Below are 12,442 nucleotides of genomic sequence, written 5' to 3'. Positions count from 1 at the left end.
TCATGTACATGAGAGTCTCTGTCTGCCTGTCTGTCTTTATCTTTTCACATAACATATATGTGAGATATATGTGTATGTATATGTATGTAATGTATGTAGAGAGAGAAACCAGTAACGAACAATAACACAAAAGCTAACACTGTTCTATTAGTGTAATTATCAAAAGCATTTTATATATTTTAATTTACAAACATTGTAACTAATGAAACAGGTAATACTATTATCTTTATTTTATAAATATGAAAACCAAGATCCTTGCCTCTCATTTGAAGCTGAAAAGCAGTGGAGCCAGCATACTATAGTAATAAGACATGGTTACAGCAATAACAAAGATATGAGGAACATAGGTAAACAAATGCAAAACCAAAAAAAAACAGAACTAATATACTTCTTCATTTTCTGTTAAGAAATAGTATTTTTATGTTTATAGAAAGAACCAGTTATGAGTGAAGGATGACTGAAAACAAACTTCTTGAGGAAATGAAATCTTTTCAGCCTTCCTATGGGCAAGGGGTATGTTCACCAGTTAACTTCTAGGTGATGAACCTTCAACTGTTGTTTGACAAAAGTTTTTGCAGGATGACCACGGCCCCTTGGTCCTATAAAACGTGCTCTGTGCAGCCTCCAAGTTCTTTATAAGTTTAAACTACTGAAATATTTTGATTCAGGCAAACTATACTTTGAGAAACAAGAAAGTTTAGAATGACATCACTGAACTGTCAGAAATATTTAAGAATAGATAAAATATTTCTAGTAAGCCCAGATATATATTTTATTTAAGAATCTAAGTTCTCTTAATGTAGTTAGACAAGTTTCTAAAGTAAATAATGAAATAACAGTTTATGAGCTTTAAAAAATATAATCAAAGGGCTAGAGAGATTCTCAGTGGTTAAGAGTGCTTGCTGCTCTTTAAGGTCCTGATTTCAGTTCTCTGTACCCCATTGAATGGATTAAACCACTTGTGACTCCAGCTCAAAGTATTTGATGTGCTAGTTTCACTTCTATGGACACCTGTACACACATGAAATTCACACTCACACAGACACATGCACAGATATAAATAAAAATAAATCTTTTTATATAATTTTTATATTAATTACAGGTTATCTACATCTTTATCCCAGCTGTAGCCCCCACCCCTCTGCCCTTCTCTAAGTCCACTGATAGGGGAGATCCTCCTCCCCCTTCCATCTGACCCTAGTTTATCAGGTCTCTTCAGGACTGGCTTCAATGTCCTCCTCTGTGGTCCAGCAAGGCTGCTCCTCCCTTGGAGGAAAAATAAATCCTAAACAAAATAAAATTGAAGTTATCTGGAGTCCCTTTGGGCTCTTAAACTGTTCCTAGCATTCCTGTAACTATAAAGTGTTAAAATAAAAAACAAAAATAAAGTTCTCCCCTACGGTGTCAGACAATTTAGTCACAGTAGTCAAGTCTTCTTTACAGTATCTAAATTATACTATAATAATAACATATACTTATATTTTTACATGCCTTTAAAAACTTTCTAGAATTGCAGCATGAGCATTAATTAGATGGATGAGGCTAATTACAAAAGACAGATAAACAAAACAAAAACCCAAACAAAAGGAGTAAAAAAATCCTGGGGTGTAGTTCTTTGGCAGATTGTATGTTTCTCATGTCCACGGTGCTGGGTTAAATGTTAACACTGTGTCCTGTAAAACAAAACCAAAACCAACCAAAGGACAAGTGAACCCTTCAAACAATTAAGAAGTTCATTTCCTCTCTATTGATTAGGTACATGTTGCTGTGTTCTGAATGGCCAAACACAATGAACGAAAGAGAAGTGTGCAAATTATTACAATGATTTAAAATTACTTCCCTGTCGTTAGGTATGTTAACTTAAAGACACAAATATGAGATTTTTGCAACCCTGTAAGTATAGAGTTATGATTAATATTCCCAGTATATTAATGATTGACTGGTCTCTAGAAAAAAAAAGCAAGAACAAAAATATTCAGTCCTATTTTAATTTTTGTGTTATTTTTTGAAACCCAGTTTAGAAAATTTCACACCTTGTCAAAATACGAGGAAGTTTCTATGAGTAATTATAATATAGATTTTAGAGTGCTCACAATTCCCTCTTCAATATTAAAATACTAATCTACTTTTAAAGGCCATACAATCCTCATCTCTACTCAGACATATCTCCAAACAGCAGAGTCAATTGAAAGGAAAAAGTAGTCGTTCTCATAGGTACATTCTATATTCCTTATGGTCTAGATCTGTTGGCTCAACCTAAAACCTAGGCTCTTTGTATTTTATGGTGGTGTTGGTGTTGCCTGGGAAAAATGAGAACCTGAGACATGGTGCACACAGAGACATTTGCATCAATTACTAAAGTGTTGACAAAGAAAACATCTGGGCAGAGTAAATTAAGGATGTGTGTCATAAAGGAGGCTTAGATAATCTGCATCTCATCAGCACAAAACGAGGCTCAAGTCTGTGACAGTATCAGGACTATTTTTCAAAATCTCTATTAGCTGGAAACTGTCATCATATGAATGCCTGCTAATGAGTGCTGTAGCTCCTTGCTGCTCTTTAAGCTTCTTCTGAGATAGAGCATATGTATGCAATAGAACCTGACAGCAAGTATTCCAACAATTTCCCTCTCTTAGCCAGAGTTTTTGAGCATATTCCTCTGGTGAAAAACTGTTGAGCCATCAGGAAGGTCTTACTCTGTCAACACATTTCAGCTAATTAAATGTTTGTGTGCCTAAGTAGACATATTAAACAGTGTGTGGGTCAGTTGTTTTCTGTTTCACTTTCATAACTTTGTCACGGCTCATTCACTAATCAGCTTGCAGCAGCTTTCTCACATACACAGAGGACTGCCGGCTATTCAAAAGTGTGAGAAAGTGGGGTGTTCTGCTCAAAGATGTGCCTAGATAAATGAAATTAACATGAATAACAATTCAACAGGAACATAAAACACAGAGTGTGGTTTACTTTGGTAACTCAATGCTGCGGTTTAAAAATCCCAGACTTTAAAAAAAATTATTGATTCTTCTCCAACACGGTTTTCTCTCCCTCCACTTCTCTCAGCCCCTTGCCCTCCTTCCCCCCTTCCTACATCCACTCCTCTTTCATTTCCCTGCAGAAAAGGCTAGAGGCCTCCCAGGGATATCAGCTAAACAGGCTTAACAAGTTCCAGTAAGACTAGGCACACATCCTCATATCAATACTAGAAGAGGCAACCCAGTGGGAGAAAAAAGGTCCTGAGAGCAGGCAAAGAGTCAGAGACTTTTAAGAATCAAGTTATATATTAACAATCTTAATCAACTTGGGAGTGGAGGATGGCAAAGAAAGGGTTCAGGGGAGGGACTGGAGGAAAGGAAGGGAACAGAGAAAGTAGTATAATTTTATTTCAATTAAAAAATTTAAAAAGTCAAGTAAACTCATAAGTTTTATGATTAAGCAATAATTTTCCTCCCTTCCTTTTATTTATTTATTTTTATTGCTGTGTATTCCCTGGGCTTCTTAAGGGCATTGAAAAAAGATCTATAAAACACATTCTCATTTATGCTTATTATTTTATTCATTTTTCTCTTTCAGACAAAACACTTTCATTTCTTTCAAACATTTATCATATATATAGCCATCTAATCTATATACCATCTATCAGTGGCTGTTCTTTCTAGTTTCTAACTGAATGTTCACCATGTTTTTTATATGATCCTAAATAATACATTTGCCACCTTAAAATTGATTTTATTTTTAACTATACAAAGTTGAGCATGCTCATGATGTATTGAGATATTTTCTTACAAGTTTACATCTTACAATATTTAAATCAAATTCGGAATGAATTCTCTTAACATTTTCACTTCTATATTATAAAAACACCAAAAATTATTTCTTATCTTTTTGAAATATGCAGCCCATTATCATTACACACTAGTACCTCAGAATTTCTAATTGATATTTAGCTACAGCTTGTTACATAGTAACCAGCTTTTCTCCACCTTCTCTTCTGTTCTACTCTGCCTTGCCTCTTGTAACCATTACTTTTATGTTGTCCAGATTCTACTTACCAGTGTTGTCCTGTGGTGCTTACCTTTCTGTGTCTGGCTGATTTTATTTTGCAAAGCTCCATTGATGTTGTCACAAAACATTTCATTCTTTTCTATGGTGAGGGAATTCTCTCTCTTTTTTTTAATAGTTGTAGGTGAAACTTATTTTCCTTACTCATTGGTTGATAAACACTTAAGTTTTTCTTATTACTGGATGATAATGGACAGGGATGCAATTAATAAGAATTATAGGTGTCCCTTTGATAGAGCAATTCCATTTCTTTTGGACATATACACAGTAGTAAAATATCCCAATCAATGATAGGTTTGTATTTTCTTTTTTAAAGATTATCACGGCTGGTGCTGTCAACTTAACAGAATCTAGAATCAACTGGGAGACGATCCTCTGGCTATATCTGTGGAGGATTGCCTAGATTAATTTAATTAAGGTGGGATGAATAATTTTGACTGTGGGTGGACTATTTACTTGCTGGAGATCATGCACTATGTAAAACAGAGAAAGGGAACTGAGTGCTAGAAAGCATTCATCACTCTTCCAAAGATTTCATTGTTTTTTTATTTTTGGGACAGGGTTTCTCTGTGTAGCCCTGGCTGTCCTGGAACTCACCATGTAGACCAGACTGGTCTCAGACTCAGAGATCTTCCTGCCTCTGCCTCATGAGTGCTGGGCTTAATACCATCACTGCCCAGCACTCTGTTTCTTGACTATGGGTGCAATGTGGCCATCTGTCTCAAGCTCCGGAGGCCTTAACTTCTCTGTCATAATGGGCTCTACACTGACATATAAAACAGAATCCCATTTCTCCCTTAAGTTGCTTTTGTCTGGGTGTCTTATTATCGCAACTGTAGAAGAAGCTAAGCCAAGAATCCTCCACATTATTTTTCATAAGGGCTTCACCAAAGTACCTTTTCATTAAACACCTTACAAAGGTTTCTCTTTTTTCTATATACTTATGATAACTGTAATTTTTTTTGATAGTAACTATTCTTTCCTGGAGTGAAGTATTCCCTCTCTCTCTCTCTCTCTCTCTCTCTCTCTCTCTATATATATATATATATATATATATATATATATATTATCAGAATGATGCTGGTGAGAGATGCAGGATCACTCTAGTACTTGTTTCTTTGCTCATGAGTCTCTCTTCCCATTTTTCATCAAAGTTTTAGTATCATTATCCTTGGTATTTAGAAATGCCAGCATGATGTTCTCTGCCATTGCAGGACTTTTTTTTTTTCTTTCTGCATTTGGTATGGAAAGTTTTCTCATAGCGTTTTTTCCCATAGCATTTTGATATGTTCTTTTCATTTTTTAACTTGGAGGGTTTTATTTTGTTCTTGTTCCTATTTGTCATTGTTCATTTCTCTTTCCTACTTCTGATTGACAAACTCAGTGTTAGCAATTGACTTTTGTCTATTTTACTTCCAAAAGATGTTTTTTTTTGTTATTGCTCCAAAACTGCTTCTAAAGAATTCAATTCTTATTTCGTAGTAAAAATAACTTTCTTTGTTTCTCTAAAGACAAATTAAATTTTTATTTTTATATTAATTACAATTTATTCACTTTGTAACCCACTTGTAGTTCCTTCCCTCATTTCCCTCCAATTCTACCCTCCCTCCTTCATCTCCTCCCATGCCCCTTTCCAAGTCCACTGATAGGGGAGGTCCTCTTACCTTTTATCTGAACCTAGCTTATCAGGTATCATCAGGACTGGCTGCATTGTCCTCCTCTGTGGCCTGGCAAGGTTGCTATCCCCCTTTGGCGGGGGGGGGGGGGGTGTCAAAGTGTCTGCCACTGATTTTATGTCAAAGACAGTCCCTGTTCCCTTTACTAGGGCATCCAGTTAGATACTGAGTTGCCATGGGGCTACATATGAGGAAGGGTCTAATCTACAGATTCAATGCAATTCCCATCAAAATACCAACACAAGTCTTTACAGACATTGATGGAGCAATTCTCAACTTCATATGGAAAATGAAAAAACCCAGAATTGTTTAAATGATCCTGTACTACAACAACGGAGAGCCTGGAGGTATCCCCATCCCTGGTCTCAACTTGTACTACAGAGAAATAGTAATAAAGACCACATGGTATTGGCATAGAAACAGGAAGGAGGATCAATGGAACTGAATAGAAGACCCAGAAATAGTGCTCACTTGGGCAGCACATATACTAAAATTGGAACGACACAGAGAAGATTAGCATGGCCCCTGTGCAAGGATGACACGCAAATTCGTGAAGCGTTCCATATTTTTTTCATTAGCAAAATGTTGTTATAGTTCACTATAGCATTATTTTTTAGTATATGGTGAGAGAATGGTTGAAATATTTTTAGGCATTCAGAAAATATTTGAATATTCTGTTACTAAACATTTGTGACTTTTACCTTAAATTATAAACCATATACAGCTTGGTTTATAATCCATATTTCTATTGCATTAAATCTTTGTTTATTTCTAAAAACAACAACAACAACAACAAAACAAACAAACAAACAAACAAAAAAAACTAAAAAAGAAGACCCAGAAATAAACCCACACACCTACAAATACTTGATTTTTGACAAAGAAGCCAAAACCATTCAATGGAAAAAAGACAGCAACTTCAACAAATGGTGCTGGTCTAACTGGATGTCTACATGCAAAAAAATGCAAATAGATCCATATTTATCACCCTGTACAAAGCTGAAGTCCAAGTGGATCAAAGACCTCAACATAAAACCAGACACACTAAGTCGGTTAGAAGAAAAAGTGGGGTAGAGCCTTGAAATCATTGGCACAGGAGACAACTCCCTGAACAGAACACCAACAGCACATGCTCTAACATCAACAATCAATAAATGGGACCTCATGAAACTGAAAAGCTTCCGTAAAGCAAAGGACATTGTTATCAAAACAAAACGACAGCCTACAGATTGGGGACGGATCTTCACCAACCCTGTATCTGACAGAGGGCTAATACCCAGAATATATAAAGTACTCAAGAAGTTAAAGAGCAACAAATCAAGTAATGAAATTAAAAAATGGGGTACAGAGCTAACCAGAGAATTCTCTGTAGAGAAATATAGAATGCCAGAGAAACACTTACAGGACATAATATTTTTAATTTATTAAATTTTTGCATACCCTAAAGAGAAATGTATTTCATTGTAATATTTACATATATAATCTTTGTATTTTTAAAACATATTTTTAAATGCTCTCCTCACTCCACTCAGCCATCAGATTTTGCTCCCTTTTTTTTTTTTAATGATTTTTGTTTCTGTTTACATTAGGTGTTTCCCTGAGATGTGTGGCTTGACTCACTAGTCTCGCATTCAAGGCTGGGGAAGGAAAGCGTAGCTAGAGTACAGGGACTTGGAGAAGACTCTGCTGTGAGCTTCTTTGTAGGATCATCTGCCAGAGGTGAGCCTGAAGAAACGGTGATCTTCATGACTTTTATCTTGGTGTAGCTGCATTACGCAGAGATGGATCTCGCAGCCGGAGATGATGGAGGACCGATACCAGTACAGGACAGCTTTCCATCCTCAAATTCTGCAACTGCGATTAGTATGTGGATCTTCTCTGTTCCCATTTGTGATTGTTATAGAATGATGTCACCTTCTGATTTCGAAGACTGCTGTATTGTTCCTCCAACAGTCTTCATCACTGTGGAATGGTGGCTGGAAGAAATCTACTTGTCATTGTTTTGTTGAGGTGTTTGGAGATGGGAAAGAATTTGGATATGCGCAACTCAATGCCTCTGTTTAATGTCTTAATCTGTCCCCTATTTATTATTCAGAGATTATTAAGAAATCCAGTGATTATCCACCCTGTGTTCAGACTTTGTGGGTGGGTCGATGCTATATTCATCCAGTCAGACTGACACTTGTTAAGAGCCAAATGTCAGGCTGGAGAGTTGACTCAGGCATTAAAAGCTAGGCTCAGAAACAAAAATTCAAGACCCGAATGTAATCAAAGGACAAATGGGCTTTGGGAAATTAGGTAATGACCGCATGTGACTACATCCTATACACATGCTACTGTAGATACTTGAGGTTTCCTCTAATTGAAAGTATTTTAAAAGATCTATTCTACCATTCAATACATGTATTTTTAAAATGAAGATCAAAGTTTTTCTTAAACTTCAATAGTATTCCATCACACTTTGTCTTCGAGGTGTTTTAAATTATATGTGGCAAGAAAAACTATGGAATCAAGTCAAAACATTGTAAGCCTTTTAGAATTAAAAGCCACATTAATTTCCCAATAACAGAAGTTGCTGTTGCTATTGGATTAGCTAGCTACCAAATAGCTTAAAGTTTGCTTTTCAAAGACCTGGAAAGGACAGGAGCTCCACAAGGAGAGCAACAGAACCAAGAAATCTTGGTCCAGGGGACATTTCTGAGACTGATACTCCAACCAAGGACCATGCATGGAGATAACCTAGAACCCCTGCACAGATGTAGCCCATGGCAGCTCAGTCTCTAAGTGGGTTCCCTAGTAAGGGGAACAGGAACTCTCTCTGATGTGAACTCAGTGGCTGGCTCTTTGATCACCTCCTCCTGAGGGGGCAGCAGCCTTACCAGGCCACAGAGGAAGACAATATAGCTAGTCCTGATGAGACCTGATAGGCTAGGGTCAGATGGAAGGGGAGGAGGACCTCCTGTATCAGTGGACTTGGAGAGGGGCATAGGAGGAGAAGAGAGAGGGAGGGTGGGTGTGGGAGGGAACAAAGGAGGAGGCTACAGCTGGAATACAAAGTGAATAAACTGTAAGTAATATAAACAAATAAAAATTAAAATTAAAAACGTTTTCTTTTATTTTTTTTCTGCTTGTAATTTTATCTTTAGATAGTCTTCTCTCAGTTTTAGCCCAAGTACCTGTGGTACCTTTCTCTAGTGGCCCAAATTTCCTTTGCTTATTGACAGTGTTTCTCTATGTCATCGTACATATCAATAAAAGGATGCACATAAAAAAAATTGGAGTACTATAAACACTTAATCATTATTCTACAAATAATGTCTCCAAAGGTAACTTCGTATAATAATGCACCTGGCCAGATGTGTGAAAGTATTTCATGGAGATAAGGATATTTTGAATATTTGGTTAGGGAATTTTGGATATTCATAATATTTACTTTAGAACCCAGAGATTAGAAGCAATCAAGCAGAAATTGAAGATAGTAACCCAAGAGAGAAATGTCAAATCTCTGATAATGTTCTTCACTCTAAATCAACATTATTAATAAACAACACTCAGTCCCCCAGTGGCACTCAGAGCTTTGTTTTCATCTATTGTTCTGGTTTTTAAATTTTCATGGCTTATCAAAACATAAGTCACCTAAAAACTGACATTTCTTCAACATTAGATACCTAGGAACTTTGATGTCTCTGTTTGAGAAAAATATAAGAATGTTCATTTTATTCTTTTTTTTTTTTCTTTTCTTCCTTTTTGGGTGGTGAGGGATCAATATTGGTAGATTGAACAGTCATAAAATTAGAAAAAAACCATCTTACTCAGTGATTCTCTGCCAGGGTTTGTATAGCTGTTATAAAACGGGTGTTTAAAAATGTAGTTTAGTACTTTTCATTGCTACATGAGTAAATGGGACATGTTTGGTTGGCATGTAGTGGGGCATAAAAGTAAACAAAATTACCTTTGGGATGGTCTAGGATAACATGAAACCATCTTCTCTGGTTCTTGATCAGGTAGTGTGTCCAGTTAAATCCCGATGAGGAAACCCATTCCTGGTGTGCATTCTACTGTGGGAATAAAAGCAGGGCATTCAGTTTCAGTCCACAGCAGTGAAATTCTTAGAAGGTACAATGGTGGAGGTATGTGTAAGTTAATTGGCATTGGGAGATTACCTGATAGAAACTGTCTGCTCATCACACTTTCCAGCATTGTTTGTTGAAAACTTCTACAGTTCTTTGAAGAGATTTAAATCTCTTCAAATGTGGAGAAATTGGTATGTTTTATTGAATAGAATTGTCTTTACTCTTGCTGAACAAAACAAAACGAAACAAAAAATGCCTACTTTGGCTGGAAGTGTTGGATTTGATTTGTTTTCCTATCATTTGTGAGCTTAAAGCAGGAAGATAACGATGAGTATAAATCAGCCTGGACTAATAGTGATTTCCACGGGAGCTCTGCTATAGAGCAATATTATGCTTTGATAAACAAACAAACAAACAAACAAATAAATGCTTTGTCTTTTAGATAAAAGAAAATACAGACTATACAAAATCACTGTGGTAGTTACTTTTCCTGCTGCTATGACCTTTTCTTGACCAGAAACAACTTAAGGCACGAAGGCTTTATTGTGGTTTACTGTTTAAGAGGACCACAGTCCACTATGGTGAGGAAGGCTCAGTGGCAGGAGCACAAGGCAGCAGGTTACACAGTATTCACAGTGAGGAGGCTGTTTGGACACCCGAGCGGGGCTGGGCTATAAAACCTCAAGGCTTATGATACTTCTGGGCCCAGTTGCCTCCTTTCTGATCACTAACCCCTGACAGGGCTGCCTTGCCTGGCCTCACTGGAAGATAGTGTGCTCAGTCCTGATGAGACTTGATGTGCTGGGGTAGGTTGGTGGGGAAATGCTCGTTTCTGAGGGGTAGGGCAGGATGGATGGGGGGAAAGGGAGAAATGGTGGACTGGGAAGAGAGGATGGAGGTGGATACAATAGTGATGTAAAATGAATTAAAAATGATATATATATATATATATAATGAAAAACTATTTTTAATTAGACAAACAAACAAGCAAATAAACAACCCCTCAAGGCTCATCTTTAGCAGTGTACTTCCTCCAGCAAGACTTGACTTCCATGTACCACCAAAACAGCGGCACAAGCTAGAGACAAGCTGTTCCAACACATTTGAGTCCATGAGGGCATTTTTCATATCCAAGCCAAAATAGTAATTATTCTCAATTCTTTTATGCTAAGAAAAGATTATCATGATTCAGATTAGGGCTTCTCAGCAGTGATGCTTTGAGAACTTTCTGTTGTACAGTTGGTTGATAGGAAGCTGTCTTGTGCATAGGATGCCCACCAGCGTTTCTGTTCTCAGCTTACTAGATATCAAAATAAAACATAAATTTTAACAAAAAAAAAAACCTCTCCAGACATTATCAAATTTTCCTCAGTGGCAAAAACAATTCCTTGTTGAGAACTATTGGTTTAGAGGAGTATGTGTGTGTATATGACTTTGTGTATTTGTATTTGAATATGTTGTCATCGTGGGTGACATCATGAATTCTAACATTCAACTGTGCTAACCAGCCAGATATCATGATATTTTAAAATGTTTTTCACAATTATTACTTCTTAAGATTGCTGGTGTTTAGTGGGTATATGACCTCTGTGCATATGCTAGCAGGAGGATGTTAACTGATCATATTCCTTATCACTTTGTTCATTTCATATGTAAACCAAAGCTTGAAGGATGATAATGTGTATGTAAGTCACCTGGCCTCATCTGCCTGAAGAATATCTTGGTCTCATATTGTAGTCATTTGCAGGATTGGTAGCATGCCTTTGGCTTTGTAGCTCTTGGTTTTCAGCTAGCACCTGTTTGTTATTCTGGCTGGGTATAATTCATTGGTGGATATCATTCTTTGTACAACGGGAAGGATACAGAGAATTAAAACAAATACAGTAGCATATATTTTCTCCTGTGCTGCTTTGACTGTTGCTAGTTCATTTTTGCTGATATTGGTCACTAGGCTGCCTGATGGGAAGTCATTCTTGAAAGAGCATCATGACCCTTTCCCACTTTTCCCTAGTGAATCAGCTTATAGATGCTGTATTATGGTTTATTAAAACATGGGGAGTATGCATTGGCAAGTAACAACATATAGTATAACTATACTGTAATATTCCAAACAAACACATGAAGGCTTTGTGGTCTTTGCTTTTGTGCATATATGGGAACAGAACTTGTGACAAATTTTTAGATAAATCAAGAGAACTCTTCTCAGGATTGGTTTCTACATCTTATTTCCCTTTTCTATGATAAAAAGTGGTAGCTAGCCTTCTACTGACTGTTTGTCTCTCTGCCTTCATATTAATTTGAAAACTATTGGAGAATGAATATTTGCTAGACATTGTGTTGGCCAGTTTCTTGGAAGCACAATATACTGCCAAAGCAGGAACTGCTAATTTGCAAAGAGGCTTCAAAAATTCTTCCGTAAAATCTGGACATTGTGGTACATGCTTGTAATTCCAGAATTCAGGAGGGATGTAGAGGTAGGAAAATCAGAATTTCAAGGCAATTCTTGGCTTAATAATGAGTCTGAGCCCAGCCTAGACTGCACGAAATACTGGGTCTTAGGGTTTCTCTTGCTTCAATGAAACATCATGACCAAAAAAAACAAAACAAAACAAAACAAAACAAAACAAACAA

At 36.7% G+C, this 12,442-nt stretch overlaps 1 non-coding gene across 1 annotated transcript; it reads left to right on the top strand.

Annotated features, from left to right (window-relative positions):
• The first annotated feature begins 6,201 nt into the window (after positions 1 to 6,201).
• On the top strand, positions 6,202 to 6,308 carry LOC132646110 (U6 spliceosomal RNA). The gene has a single exon (XR_009584241.1). It is a non-coding gene; the product is annotated as a U6 spliceosomal RNA (small nuclear RNA).
• The last annotated feature ends 6,134 nt before the right edge of the window (positions 6,309 to 12,442 follow it).

The sequence above is a fragment of the Meriones unguiculatus genome, chromosome 10, assembly GCF_030254825.1.
Source record: "Meriones unguiculatus strain TT.TT164.6M chromosome 10, Bangor_MerUng_6.1, whole genome shotgun sequence".
NCBI classification, from domain to species: Eukaryota; Metazoa; Chordata; class Mammalia; order Rodentia; family Muridae; genus Meriones; species Meriones unguiculatus.
This window is presented reverse-complemented; position numbering and strand designations above follow the sequence as displayed.